This window comes from Phaethon aethereus, assembly GCF_964289735.1.
Source record: "Phaethon aethereus genome assembly, chromosome: 1".
Taxonomy (NCBI): Eukaryota; Metazoa; Chordata; class Aves; order Phaethontiformes; family Phaethontidae; genus Phaethon; species Phaethon aethereus.
In genome coordinates, this window is record NC_138575.1 from 177,762,470 (window position 1) to 177,777,934 (window position 15,465).

Genomic DNA, 15,465 nt, shown 5'->3' on the forward strand with positions numbered 1-15,465 from the left:
CGTGCATCCTGGGCATAGACTACCTCAGCAGAGGGTATTTCAAGGATCCAAAAGGGTACCGGTGGGCTTTTGGTATAGCTGCCTTGGAGACGGAAGAAATTAAACAGCTGTCCACCTTGCCTGGTCTCTCAGAGGACCCTTCTGTGGTGGGGTTGCTCAGGGTCAAAGAACAACAGGTGCCGATCGCTACCACAACAGTGCACCGGCGGCAATATCGCACCAACAGAGACTCCCTGATCCCCATCCATGAGCTGATTCGTCGGCTGGAGAGCCAAGGAGTGATCAGCAAGACTCACTCACCCTTCAACAGCCCCATATGGCCAGTGCGAAAGTCTAATGGAGAGTGGAGACTGACAGTAGACTATCGTGGCCTGAATGAAGTCACGCTGCCACTGAGCGCTGCTGTGCCGGACATGCTAGAACTTCAATATGAACTGGAGTCAAAGGCAGCCAAGTGGTACGCCACCATTGATATTGCTAACGCGTTTTTCTCGATCCCTTTGGCAGCAGAGTGCAGGCCACAGTTTGCTTTCACTTGGAGAGGTGTCCAATACACCTGGAATCGACTTCCCCAGGGGTGGAAACACAGCCCTACCATTTGCCATGGGCTGATACAAACTGCACTGGAACAGGGTGAAGCTCCAGAGCATCTGCAATACATTGATGACATCATCGTATGGGGCAACACAGCAGAAGAAGTTTTCGAGAAAGGGAAGAAAATAATTCAAGTCCTTCTGAAAGCTGGTTTTGCTATAAAGCAAAGTAAAGTCAAGGGACCTGCACAAGAGATCCAGGTTTTAGGAATAAAATGGCAAGATGGACGTCGACAGATCCCAACGGATGTGATCAACAAAATAACAGCTATGTCTCCACCAACTAGCAAAAAAGAAACACAAGCATTTCTGGGTGTTGTGGGTTTCTGGAGAATGCATATTCCAAATTACAGTCTGATTGTAAGCCCTCTTTATCAAGTGACCCGGAAGAAGAACGATTTTAAATGGGGCCCTGAGCAACGACAAGCCTTCGAACAAATCAAACAGGAGATAGTTCATGCCGTAGCCCTCGGGCCAGTACGGGCAGGACAAGATGTTAAAAATGTGCTCTACACGGCAGCCGGGGAGAATGGCCCTACCTGGAGTCTCTGGCAGAAGGCACCAGGAGAGACTCGAGGTCGACCTCTAGGGTTTTGGAGTCGAGGATATAGGGGATCTGAGTCCCGCTATACTCCAACTGAAAAGGAGATATTGGCGGCATATGAAGGAGTTCGAGCTGCCTCAGAAGTGGTTGGTACTGAAGCACAGCTCCTCCTGGCACCCCGACTGCCGGTGCTGGGCTGGATGTTCAAAGGGAGGGTCCCCTCTACACATCATGCGACTAATGCTACGTGGAGTAAGTGGGTCGCGCTTATTACACAGCAGGCTCAAATAGGAAATCTTAATCGCCCGGGAATCTTGGAAGTGATCATGGACTGGCCAGAAGGCAAAGATTTTGGAATATCACCGGAAGAGGAGGTGGCGCGTGCTGAAGAGGCTCCACCATATAATGAACAGCCAGAGAACGAAAGGCAATATGCCCTGTTTACTGATGGGTCCTGTCGTATTGTAGGCAAACATCGAAGGTGGAAAGCTGCTGTATGGAGCCCTATACGACGAGTTGCAGAAGTGGCTGAAGGACAAGGTGAATCAAGTCAGTTTGCGGAGGTGAAAGCCATCCAGCTGGCTTTAGATATTGCTGAACGAGAAAAATGGCCAGTACTCTATCTTTATACTGACTCATGGATGGTAGCAAATGCTCTATGGGGGTGGCTGCAGCAATGGAAGCAGAGCAACTGGCAACGCAGAGGCAAGCCCATCTGGGCTGCTGAATTGTGGCAAGATATTGCTGCCCGACTAGAGAATCTCGTCATAAAAGTACGTCACGTAGATGCTCACGTACCCAAGAGTCGGGCCACCGAAGAACATCAAAACAACCATCAGGTGGATCAGGCTGCTAAGATTGAAGTGGCTCAGGTGGATCTGGACTGGCAACATAAGGGTGAATTATTTATAGCTCGGTGGGCCCATGACACCTCAGGCCATCAGGGAAGAGATGCAACATATAGATGGGCTCGGGATCGAGGGGTGGACCTGACCATGGATGCTATTGCACAGGTTATCCATGAATGTGAAACGTGTGCTGCGATCAAACAAGCCAAGCGGTTAAAGCCTCTCTGGTATGAAGGACGATGGTTGAAATATAAATATGGGGAGGCCTGGCAGATTGACTATATCACACTTCCACAAACTCGCCAAGGCAAGCGCTATGTGCTTACCATGGTGGAAGCAACCACCGGATGGCTGGAAACATACCCTGTGCCCCATGCCACCGCCCGAAACACTATCCTGGGCCTTGAAAAGCAAGTCTTATGGTGACATGGCACCCCCGAAAGAATTGAGTCAGACAATGGGACTCATTTCCGAAACAACCTCATAGACACCTGGGCCAAAGAGCATGGCATTGAGTGGGTGTATCATATCCCCTATCATGCACCAGCTTCCGGAAAAATTGAACGATACAACGGACTGTTAAAGACTACACTGAGAGCAATGGGTGATGGGACATTCAAAAATTGGGATAAACATTTAGCCAAAGCCACCTGGTTAGTCAACACTAGGGGATCTACTAATAGAGCCGGCCCTGCCCAATCAAAACTTCTACGTACTGTAGAAGGGGATAAAGTCCCTGTGGTGCATGTGAGAAACATGCTGGGGAAGACAGTCTGGGTTACTCCTGCATTAGGAAAAGGCAAACCCATTCGTGGGATTGCCTTTGCCCAGGGACCTGGGTGCACTTGGTGGGTAATGCGGAAGGATGGGGAAGTCCGATGTGTACCTCAAGGAGACTTGATTTTGGGTGAAAACAGTCAATGATTTGAATTGTATTATGTTAATTGTTCAGAATGACATTACTACTATGGCTGCTATCTACCATATCAATGGTATTATAGTAAGAATCACCCAGACTGATGAAGAATGAGCTTCACTGAAACCAAGCAACGTGCAGCAGTGATGAAACCAGAACTGGCTTCAGCAGCTTGCGCCCAACAAATCCCTCGAGATCGACATCTTCGACCTGCAGATCATGGACATGGACCGTGCCAGATGACAATCCAACACCACATACCATCTCCCCTGCCCTGAGAGACTGCTATGATGGATGAAGCCCAGAGTCATGGACTGACTGAACTCCATAGACATTTTAAGTGATGGCCCATGGACTAAGAGAGTGATATCTGTGTGTATATATTAAAGGACAGGAAGAGTAATAATGAATAATTGGAATGTATTGAAAAGTATAGGACCTGGGCATGACGTAAATGGTATGGAATAAGGGGTGGATACTGTCCTGGTTTCAGCCAGGATAGAGCTGGTTTTCCTCACAGAAGCTAGTGTGAGACTGTGTTTTGGATTTGGGATGAGGAACTGTTGATAATGTGCTGATGTTTTGGGTTGTTGCTGAGCCGTCAAGGACAGTCCAGCTTCTTGTGCTGGCCTGCCAGCGAGCAGGCTGGGGGTGCACGGGGAGCTGGGAGGGGACACAGCCGGGACAGCTGACCCAGACTGGCCAAAGAGATATTCCCTACCATACGACGTCATGCCCAGTACATAAACTGGAGTTGGCCGGGGGGGCGGAAATCGCTGCTCGGGGACGGGCTGTCGATCACGGGGTGGTGAGCAATTTCTGTATTGGGCATCACTTGTTCTTATACATTCCTTTGTTGGTATTATCATTATTGTTCCCTTCTTTCTTTCTGTCCTATTAAACCGTGTTTATCTCAACCCACGAGGTTTTTCCTAATTCTCTCCCCCGTCCCGCTGTGGGAGGGAGAGTGAGCGAGCGGCTGCGTGGTGCTTAGCTGCCGGCTGGGGCTAAACCACGACACCAGAGAAGGGCAACAAAGCTGGTGAGGGTTCTGGAACACAAGTCTTATGAGGAGCAACTGAGGGAACTGGGGTTGTTCAGTCTGGAAAAGAGGGAGCTGAGGGGAGACTGTATCACTCTCTATAACCACCTGAAAGGAGATTGTGGCGACGTAGGTGTTGGTGTCTTCTCCCAAGTAACTAGTGATAGGATGAGAGGAAATGGCCTCAAGTTGCACCAGGGGAGGTTTAGATGAGGTATTAGGAGAAATTTCTTTACGGAGAGAGTGTTCAAGCATTGGAAGAGGCTGCCCAGGGAAGTGGTGGAGTCTTCCCCCAGGAACACACCATCGTGTTCATTATCAAATATTTCAACTCTGCACTTCACTCTCACTGATAATCTTCTATTCTCCAGATTGCTTCAATAGTAGTTTGTCTCTGGAGACTCTTGGAGTGAGCTATTTCTGCACAATACATCTCCAGAAACTGAGATATGGCATGCCATGACTGTGTCAGGTTGGTCTTCCTTCCTCTTACAGTCTTCTGATACTTTCCCAGCAGCTTTGTACTCTCAAATACATCCATATGACCTCATGTCTCTGTGTAAGGCATGCAACATACACTTTCAGAGCCTTTCTATAAAATACTGTTTTATGGTTGCAGCACAGTCCTCATATTATTTCAGATAAACACTTTGAACAGGAAAAAAACCCACAAAAACAAAACCAAAAACACTTAGGAGAATGGTTCTGTAACAGTTCTCAAAGAACTGAGAGGTGTATAAATGACTAAAATGCTGGGTAGGTGGACAGTCCTTCAGAATGCTATTCTTAAGCTAGGTGAATGTGAGCCACTCTGTACAATTGATCTCAAAGTCTGATCTCAGTCATTTCCCTGTTTTGCTTAACTACAGTTAGGGGTTAATCAAGCTAAAGTTAGGCTGTGTGTCTGTATATTGCAGTTACAGATGCTGAACATTGCCTAATCAAAGTGATGCCTTTCATTATAATCTCTTTCATTCCATCTCTGGAACCCATGCATTGGCTGCTGATCTTGCTGATCCCAGAGCTAACAGTTCAAATGACTGACACATGCACAGGCAACAGTGTTCAGTACATAGGACAACAGTCACAGACATTTTTATTAAAAATCACAGCCAAGAATGCTAGTCATTTTACATGAGATGTCAAATATTTGACAAATAGTTCTGGAACACTTCTCCAGAATGTGAAAAAACTGTATTCAGCCCACTGCTCTTCATGAGACTTTCCAAACCAGTATCTTTTATCTCCTATTTACCGAAGTTGCATCATTATAGGCCAATGTGTCAAAAATGTAAGATTCATCAAGTTAGTGAGAGGACAAGAAAGATAGAATATGATTCCATAGTATGGTAATCAGGAAAATTCCTAATGAAGGGTGTTATTCAGGCTCCTGAATAACTGCCAGAGTTCTACAAACATTTTATGCAATATGTCTTTAACAAGTATGGTGGACCAATATGCAGTTTCTGTCTTAAACATTTCATGGTTCCGAGGAACTCACACCTCTTTTTTGGTACAAAAGCTTGAACATGCCTCGATATGGAGTGGACCCCAGAAAAGACTGAAATAAGGTGCTGTTCCCTGATTGAATCAGCCTGCACAATGACCGGGAGGAGACACCAAGAGGTGCCATTGCCTGATTGAACCAGACTGTTGCATATGCATGCAGTCTGTTGTATATGCACGCAGACGGAGATTGTGGGACTCGGACTGTATAAAAAGGACACCATCAGAAGCAAAAAGGGGGATCCCCACCACCAAGAAACATCAAGAGGACCAATGGGATGCCGCTGGATCCATGGATGGTGATATCTTCTTTGCTGACTTTCTCTCTTTTCTCTCTCTCTCTCTCTACCTTTCTCTCTCTCCTCTTTTTGTCGAAGTGTAAAAGATGTGCTGTAGGGGACTTGTTTATTTAGTTGAATTATTTAGTTTAGAGTAGTTGCCATTGAGTCATTTATGTAACCTCATGCCTTGCATTTTGTATTATTAAATTGTTAAATTGGTTGGCTGGTGTTGTTTCACCTTAATTCAGTCCAGGAGGATCATGAACTTGGTCGTTGGTCTCACAGGGAAGGAGGTCGTCCTGAATGACTCCTTTTGGGCCACGACAACAAGAAGTATACGGGTGCATTAAAAAATGTACAAATATGGTTTAAAACATAAGACACTTCAGTTACATAAGCACATTGTCAGCAAGGCTACAGAAGTAGGGTCCTTTTTTTTGCCTTTTCCTGTTCTTACATTTCTTATTACAGCTGTCCACTTAGTGGCACAACTTCAACAGGAAATATGAGAGGCAAAATTTCAGGCAAGTTCCTTCAGCATTACCAGCTAGTTGAATGAAGAGCTGCCATTTCTCTATAGCATACTGGTTTAGCTTTTTTTTTATTTGGTTGGTCTTTGTTGTTGTTGTTTTGGTTTGTTTTGTTGTTGTTGTTTTGGTTTGTTTTGTTGTTGACCTTCTTCTGGTTGGTTGGTTTGGGTTTTTTTTGTGTGTGGGTTTTTTGGGGATTTTTTAATGTATTTATTTTTTGTTAAGCTAGTCCTAAAATACCCAGTTTTGTCCATATATTATCCAAGGAATATGAGAATTTAACTTAGGTCTATGACTTCCACTCCTCCAGTCACACCTTGGCCTCTAGCTGTGAATTTAGGTATAGATAACTAATGTGGAGGAGAGGTGAATAGGAAATAACTGAGACAAGCTGGTCTGACAAGGAGACCATGCTAACCAAGATATGAGATTGTAAACAGCATAGCAGCACTTAAATCGATTTGGCAGCAGCTAACTGTCAGATTTTACTTGTTGGTAAATAAGGGAAAGAATTAAGGAATAGCAGATTAAGGAATTTTACTGAACGTCTGAAACTGAAGGTCTTGTAAAGGAGCTACTGAGTCTTAAGGCATGAAAAATGCTGTATTGAGTATAATTTGAGGTCCACTTTTCCCAGAATCCTACTATGTACCGTTGCTGGAAGACCTATATTTGCTTCAGAGAACAGAAAGATATACCGATTAAGACAGTTCTCAGGAAAGTTTTGTCTTACAAGCAATTTTTATTCCCTAATTATGATCGCTGTAAATTCTGAGGATGCAGGTTAGAAAACTGAGCTAGACAAAAAACATTATGAAATCTGTTTTTCTGTTGCAATACAACTGTGCAAAATAAAATTTTCATGCTGTATTTCTTTTTTCTGTCATACAACAGTCTATTCTTTATTCACCCACAAGATGGCACTAGAAGCTTGAATAAAGTTTAGTCCCGTGCATGGCCAGACACCCTTGACATTTTTGTCTCTTCTGCACCTCTTCCTCCGAAGTGCAAAAATATAATGTGCATGGCACAAACCCAGAAATCTGCATCTGCCAAACACTTTGAAATGACACATAGTTTTTATAAAGAGTAAAGTTAGTTCTTATCTCAGTTTGATTCAAATACATATTTTGTCACATACTAGTCCAATACTTAAATTTAAAAATATATATTTTCTAAAAGTACCGCAGTCATTATTTAACAATGCAGGCTAATTCCAAAGGAAGACCATTTCTTCAGTAACATGATTCTTTTAAATATAGAGCAATATACATTTTATTAAACAGCCCAAAGTATCATTTTAAAAGATCTTTCAAGGTTAATAGTGGTAAACATTACTTTAAATCTATTTTGTCTAAATTGAAAAAGTTTATAGTGTAACTGCTACAGATGACCTTTTATATGCTATTATATAGCAACTATTATATAGCAGCTATTATATAGCAACCATTCTATTTTCCTTGAAGTTAGAATAACTGAGTGTTTTTCTAGTTAGTTCAAGTACAATTTAAATGGAGCATTAAGTAAAAAATCATTGGCCCAATCCTCTAATCTGTTCATGTGTGACGATCGCCTTGACTGCAGAGGTGCTGCATGTGAAACAGTTACAGACGTGCCCTAATACCCTAATTTCAGTTCAGGAGAGCTCAAGAACATATTTTCAGACAAAGTACAACTTTCAAAATTTAATCTAGTCACATGTTAGTGTGCTGTCTTGAACTGGACACTACATCATGATTTGCTCAGTACAAGGCTTTAGTATTCTGGCATTGTTTTTTTTCTTGTTTTTAGTGACTGCATCATATGTCATCAACAGTAATTCTCTGATCTTTTTTTTTTTCCTGGTTTCTAAAATTATGGAAAAATCTTTCAGAATGAAACCTGGTTAGATACTAATCTGATTTTAACACTGTGAATTGCAGATAATTACACTAAACTGAGGGAAATGTGTAAACTGCACTCAGAATTTATACTGATGTAGCAGAAATCAGAATACAGAACTTGGTGCTAAAGTTGTCCTTTGAACAGCATCTGAAAAGGATTTTAAGATTAGCAGTGCGGGAGACGGATGGACTTCACAACTCTATGAGAGTTATATTCTGAAGCCATTTATTGTCTTGTCTGACTCCAATATATATCATAATCTTTGTTTAGTCACTGCGCACACACTCATAATTGGTTACAGCTTGTTACACACATTATTGCAATTGGCTATATACAAAATATCACGCGCTGTCCACGCGTCCCTCACACAGTCAGGATTCGCTGCCTGCAGGTGTTCCTGTTTTCCTCGCTTCTTCTTAGTTGTTTACCACAGCTCCTTCTCCTCAAGGCCAAGCCATGCAGATATCCAGCTGTTTACCAGCTTCTCAGTGCCACAGCACCTTCTCCTTAAGGTCGAGCTGTGCAGATCAACACCACAGCTCCTTCTCCTTAAGGTCGAGCTGTGCAGGGTGATCCCAACATAGCAGTATTTAAAACCCTTTCTGAAGTCATAACAATAATCTCACAAAGTTTCCAGTCTATATTTTTAAAACATTCATGCTCTAGTAAGGAAGTCTGAGGTGATTACATCTTTCTTTTTAGATGCCAGCATCAATGTAGTCAGCCATAAGGAGTGTTCATGTTTCAAATATGGTCACCACAGAGTTTATCCATATATCATTTGCATGAATACATGCTGTTTGGTCTTTTTTATTTACCACAAAGTGTGGATTCCCCACTTGGAGGAGCAGTCAGTGTCATGCTGTATGTAAGGATATGGTGTGGGTAAAATGTTAATTTCTGTTTCTGTGAAAGGGTTGTTTTTTACAGTGCTAGTTAGTTGTAGGGAATCTCAGTCTTTTCAGAGTTTAACTCAACTGGGAGTTTCCTAATATGTCCCACTGCAAGGGATGTGTTGTAGAAAATACTGTCGGTTTTGCTGCACATTTTTAAACAATGACAATGAGGGTCTGCAGAGTGATGTCCTAAAGGGTTTGTTTCTTAAGAGAATGTGTTGTTTACTTCATCAGTCTTTAGAGTATGTATAGGCACAGCACAGTGAGTGCCACTCCAGTCACTGTCCGTTGAATTTTTTAAGATAGATGGGGAAAAAAAAAAGTGTTTCATCTTTCAAAAACATTATACATCGCTTCAAATCCATAACAAGCATAACCTTATGTATAAAAATCAGTTCTAAACAATGAGAATGTAAATTGCAACATGAAAAAGCTAGGAAACAACAGAATTGAGGTTTCCCTTTCCCTTAAATGTCCCTGTTCAACAAGATGTATATTGAGTGTATGTCTTTAACTGCATTCCATTTTCTTCCAGTGCAGTACTTTCTTATTTGGCACACAGGATGGATGGCAATGAGAGGCTGTTCCCAGTTCCTCCCCTGTTTAATGTATACCACCGATGCATAATTTCTACATTTTATTCAAGATACACAATGAAAAAAAATGGCTAATATCCTGATATACCCACTCTCCCATACTGTTCTTATTGTGAGAATATTTAAACGCTTTGTATCTATTAAGAGGTGTAGTTATGCAATACCTTTTCAGTGCTGCAAGAAGAGATTGTGAACCTTCCCCAGTGTTACACACAGCAAACTCTAACTTCCATTTGGAAACTTGATTTGGATGCAAAATGCTGTAGAATGAGACACTGCTGTTGCTCATGATGGTGAGCTTCCATTTATCTTCTCTGAAATAAAACCACATTCAGAATATGTTATATATGACAAAAACTGACATTCCAGTATTGTTTACACATTTGTCAGTTTTCAAATCTGAAATGATTACACTATCAGACCTCTCTGAGCACATGACAAAATCACAAAATATCCTTTTGTTTGAATAACAGGTACCAGATGTCACAGCAAGTAAACTATACCTCAGCTGCCTGTGGGTTAGCAAATACCCTGTGTTCAACATTGCTTAGATTAATTAGCAGACCATTTGCTTTGGATGTGCTGCTATTTGCACTGCAGGACAGGGCACAGGTGCAGAACAAGCCTCAGCTATGCAATTGCATCAAAGACTACCAAAAATAAAGCTTCAGCTTTAACAGCTATAGTCATTAAAAAAAAAAAAAAAGAGAGAGAAGAAAACCCAGCAGGCATATTTATGGACTGTTCTTCAAATATGTTTCCTCTGCATCTAATATCATTTGGCTATTAGGAAAAATTTCTTCACTGAAAGGGTTATCGAGCATTGGAACAGGCTGCCCAGGGAAGTGGTTGAGTCACTATCCCTGGAGGTGTTTAAAAGATGTATAGATGTGGTGCTTAGGGACATGGTTTAGTGGTGGACTTGGCAGTGCTAGGTTAATGGCTGGACTCGATGATCTTAAGGGTCTTTTTCCAACCTAAATGATTCTGTGAGTCTGTGATTCTAACCCACAAATAAAAGTGTTTTCAGCAATGTTATCTTAAGATATTTTAACAGCAAAAAACATTTTCAAAACCTCTGATTGCTCATTTGTAAATCAGAACTGGCATTATGTAGTCTTACAGAACTTCTCACTCTCATTGAATAGGACAAATTGTATATATATTAAAAATTTAAACTGGGAATACCCCTGGCAATCTGATTCAGCTAGTAAAGTTTGATACCCATCTGTTTGTTCTGACTCAGACTGTTTAAGGTCTAGAGGACTCAAATAACCCTTTTTCTCTATCATCAGTTGTAAAATAAGCAAGTAAAACTGTGGTCCCTGTACCTCACAAAACATTAAGTTTTGGATTTTTAGTAATTCTACTGCAACCTCTTGTTTGTTAGGCATCATCACAGAGTAGAATGGCAATAATACTTTATTATTCTACAGAAATATAGGAAGATAAATATAATGTTTATTTTCAGATTCTGGACTGTGTAAGTTGAAATGTAAATAAATTGAAATTGCAAGGATTTATAACTTGAGATGCTATGCTAATTCCATCCCTTAGAATCAGGATGAAATGCAGCCTGGAATAGGGAAACTTCTGTGAAGTAAATAAAGAAAAAAGTAGTAAGCTAAGATCAATTTTTTTCAGGAAGAGGGATTCTAACTTTTTAATAGCTAAATGGCATTTAATCTTAAAATTATTGATTTATTTATTATTTAACCTTAGGAACGTGAAACTAATCTCTCCATCTCTCACAGCGTTTTGCTGCAAAGGTAAATCTACATGCTGTGCCCATAATGCTACTTAGTTATAATGGGAAAAGACTCAAAAAAGGAGGTCTAAAAGCCTCGGAAAGGTTTTGCAGCCAGATGTTTGACAGGAACAGCTATCTCCAGGCTGTACACTGTTGCAGAGTGCTCGGTCAAGCCCCGTTGGGACCTGACTACAACAGCCACTTTTGGTCTAGGACAGCCTCATGTAAGGCCAGCTCTACTCCATTGTCATAAAGTCTTCCCTCTGACTCCTCTGATACAATGTGTTGGGTTTGGTACTCAGAAAGCCATGTAGGAGTTATCCTTGTTTGTGTTGCTGGTAACGTGCACCTCATGAGCCAGAAGCCCTGGCATATAAAGAGACCTGTCAGGTCAGTGATACCATAGCCTTTTTGGCTCTATTCACTTGGACTCTAGAGCTCTGGTCTGTCTGTCAGAACACCTACATCTGCCCTGTCATTGATCCTTCTCAAGCAACTGCTTGGGACAAATCAACTGGAGGCTAGGAAGGACTGATGTGGTGTCTTCCTTCTGCAAAGAGTATTGCTCAATATCCAGCTAATCTTTTCCATGCTGTCATGTTCTTTCAGTAGAGATGTCTGTCCTCTGTGAATTAGATCGATTTCCACAAGAAAATGCTGGATTTTCCCTAATAAGGGCAGTACTACGTCTTCTCAAGGGTATTGAGTCTCCTCTTGGTAGAAGAGGGACAAGGCCTAGGACATGTATAGCCTGGTCAAAATCTTCCATTTCAATGCCTTTCAGAGATTCCTCTGTAATACAGGTGCTACAGTGAGAAAAATGCTGACGTGTGTCTTCTGCCACCTCTAAGAGATTGAATATGATCAGCAAACATTTAGCACAAAGGGTTACCCTGACCATGGGTTCCCCATGTTGTCAGAGAATGTAAATTCTCCAGTATTGCCAGCTCCCCACAGCCACAATGTGAGGACACTCCTAGCTGAGCTGCTTTTCCAGAACACTCAGGTGACAGGCAGCAGAAACTGTCCTTCACAGCAGGGCATGCTAGGCAATAGTCCAAGTCAGCATCACTAAAACAGGAGACCTTCTACTCAGCAGGACTGAATGGATCATGTGTTACTTGCACAATTCACTGGATGTCCCGTTTGCAACAACCTGCACCTTTGCTTTCAGGGTTTGAAGGCCACATTCAACCCTGCAACTCTCTACTCTCTTGGGTAACTCAGGAGAAAAAGTAGTGTCCACATACTTTTTATCTTTGAAATGTCTCTGCCCTGTGAGCTTCTCTGCATCTCTCTGTGAAATGCTTTTGCAGACTATCTAACACCCAGCTAATTTACCTCCAAATCCCACCTTGGAAATGTATTTCTGAATTCATGCTCCACTTCATTTTCTTGTCCTCATCATTTCAAACAGATGTTCAGTGGTCATGCCCTCAGAAGGTAAGAAACCTCAGTGAGCCAGGGAAATCTGTGCTACTTGCATGTCTACCATGAACATAAACTGGAAAATCTCCCATGAGTGAAAAAGCAAGAACGAACAGCATAGTTTAGTACATCCATTCCTGCTGTGCTGAGAAAAATGTCCCTTACCTGAGACCTCTAGACTCAGTAAAACCCTTGTTCCACTTCCATCCTGGACAAAGTATTTTCCATAACTGCTCATCATATCCTTACCTAGATAAGCTGATTTGTAACCTTGATATGGTTGTTTCAAGCCCAGGGTCTTGCTAATGTGAACAGAGAAAAATCTGTTGTCATCCCTTGCTACTCCTGCTTTTATAGACCTCTATCATATCTCCTGTAATTAATATTTTTTTAGATTACATGTTCTTAGCCTATTCAGTCATTCCTTGAACAGAATCTATTCTGTGTTTTGTTGCCTTTGTCTGGATTTTTCCAAAGTCTATTACATACTTTTTGAGAATCAGAACTGCTTACATTATTCAAGGTGTGGGAAAGTCAACAACATTATGGTGGCTTGTGTTTTGTTGTCTTTTTCTTCTAATAGTCCCTAATACTTTATTTGTTTTTCTGATCACTGGTATTATTAAACTGATGTTTCAGGGAACAGTTTTCTACAACCCTGAGATACCATTCTTGGGAGGTAATGATTACTTTAGAGCCTATAATTTTATATGTGAATTTAGGATTGCTTTTCTCCCATATACATTACTTTACATTTATTTACACTTAATTTCATTCATCACTCATTGCCCTTTCAGTCTTGCACAGTCTTCTTTCAATTCCTCACAGTCAGCTTTCATCCTTACTATCATGAATAATACAGTATTGTCAGCAGCATTTTTCTTTTCAGTGATCTCCTGCTTTCCAGGTCAATGATGAATATGTTTTACAGTACAGACCCCTGCTTACCAGCACTGATGACCTGTCTCCGCTTCAAGAACTGACAATTTACTCCTAATTGTGTTTTCTTTCTCTTAAACAGTCATTTATCTATGCAACAAATGGCTTTGCTCATGCCACCTAATTTACTTAAAAGCTTTGTGTGAGAGACTTTTTCCAAAGGCCTTTTGAAATCTGTGTAAACTAAATAGTTTCCTCCCCCTCTTTTGGAACCTAACAGGTTCCAAAAATCAAAGTCAAATTTTCCACCTTCTGATCTTCAGCATCTAAGGCTTTTTTAAGTTAAAAGCTACATGAAACTTATAACTCAGATATTTCATTCTTCAGTTCCCCTAGATCTCATACATCAATAACATCTGGTCCTGGAAATTCATTATTGTTCATTTGTCTTTTTTTTCCATATATTCTCCTACAATCACTCAGTTTCAGACAGATCCTTGGTAAGTCTCCTGCTGAGAGAGGCTCCCTAATGGGACTCTCTTCCCTTTTTCTTCTGCAAGGATCATCACTGCAGCCTCTCAACAATGACCTTTTTCTGCTTGTTTGTTTTTAGCAGTCCTTTTATATTCTGATCATCAGCTGGCCGTATAGCCTTCTTGATCATGATGTGTATAAAAAAAAGATGAGTTTTGTTTTCTTTTGCTACTTGTTCATTCTTTTTAATTACTGGTTTATGATTTCATGTATTATAATCCCTTCTACTTTCTTTTGACTGTAAGGATATGACTTCAGCTTTTTGAAGGCTACCTTATCATTTCTAGAAACCTCTCTTATATTACTATTTGGGCTTTCAGCTTCCTTTTCTTCCTTAGTCTTTTGTTAACAGATAATCTTAATTGGACCTATGTTTCCCATTGTTATCCTTCAGCAATACCTGTATTTCCTATAAAGATTTAATTCTCTTGGTTGTCCATTAGCTTTTTTAGAAAGGTTCTTTTGCATAGTTATCCTTTCTCAAGTTAATCAGAGCTATACTGGTGGATATTTCGAACTTTGTTGCTCACATAAAGATGTTGAACTTAGGTATTACAATATAACTCCTTAACAATGGATTTCGAACCATTTTCTCTGTACTATTCAGTGACTATAAAGAGATTGTTTCTCCTTTTCTATATGTCTGCAACTAGCTGCTCCATGAAACACTTAGTGATAGTAACTAAAAAAAAATGTATTGATCTCTGCATTACATGCCATTGTGACATTTACTCAAAGCTATGTTTCTGTAGCTGAAGTATTTTGTATGTCCTGTCCTTGCTATGTGTCTAACCTCTCACCATATTTGTCAGCGCCATCATGTTAGTCAAGTCAGTGGTACCTTCATTAAGACTAGATATTATTGTTCTCCTACCATATTTCTTCTAAAACTCATATAGATGTGTGTGTATCACTCTTTCAGTTCTTTTCTCAATTTATTGTCTGTAAATGACACCCCTCCTTCAGTTCATACCTTAGGTGGCAATAATTTGTATCTTACGTATATATATGTAAGTAGCAGAGTTATCTAAACTGCATGTTCTTCTGTACCTACCAATTTTCCCATGGTTCTCATTTTAAAAGCAAACTTTTTATGTTCTTAAGTGCCAGGAGTTAATTATGTCTTAATTATGATTAGATTAAGCTATGTTTACTGACTTCTTTTATTCAAGATGCATTTTCAGTTTCTTACAGGGGAGCACAATCCCTTCTTTCTCTTCCTTTCAGATCTTCAGCAG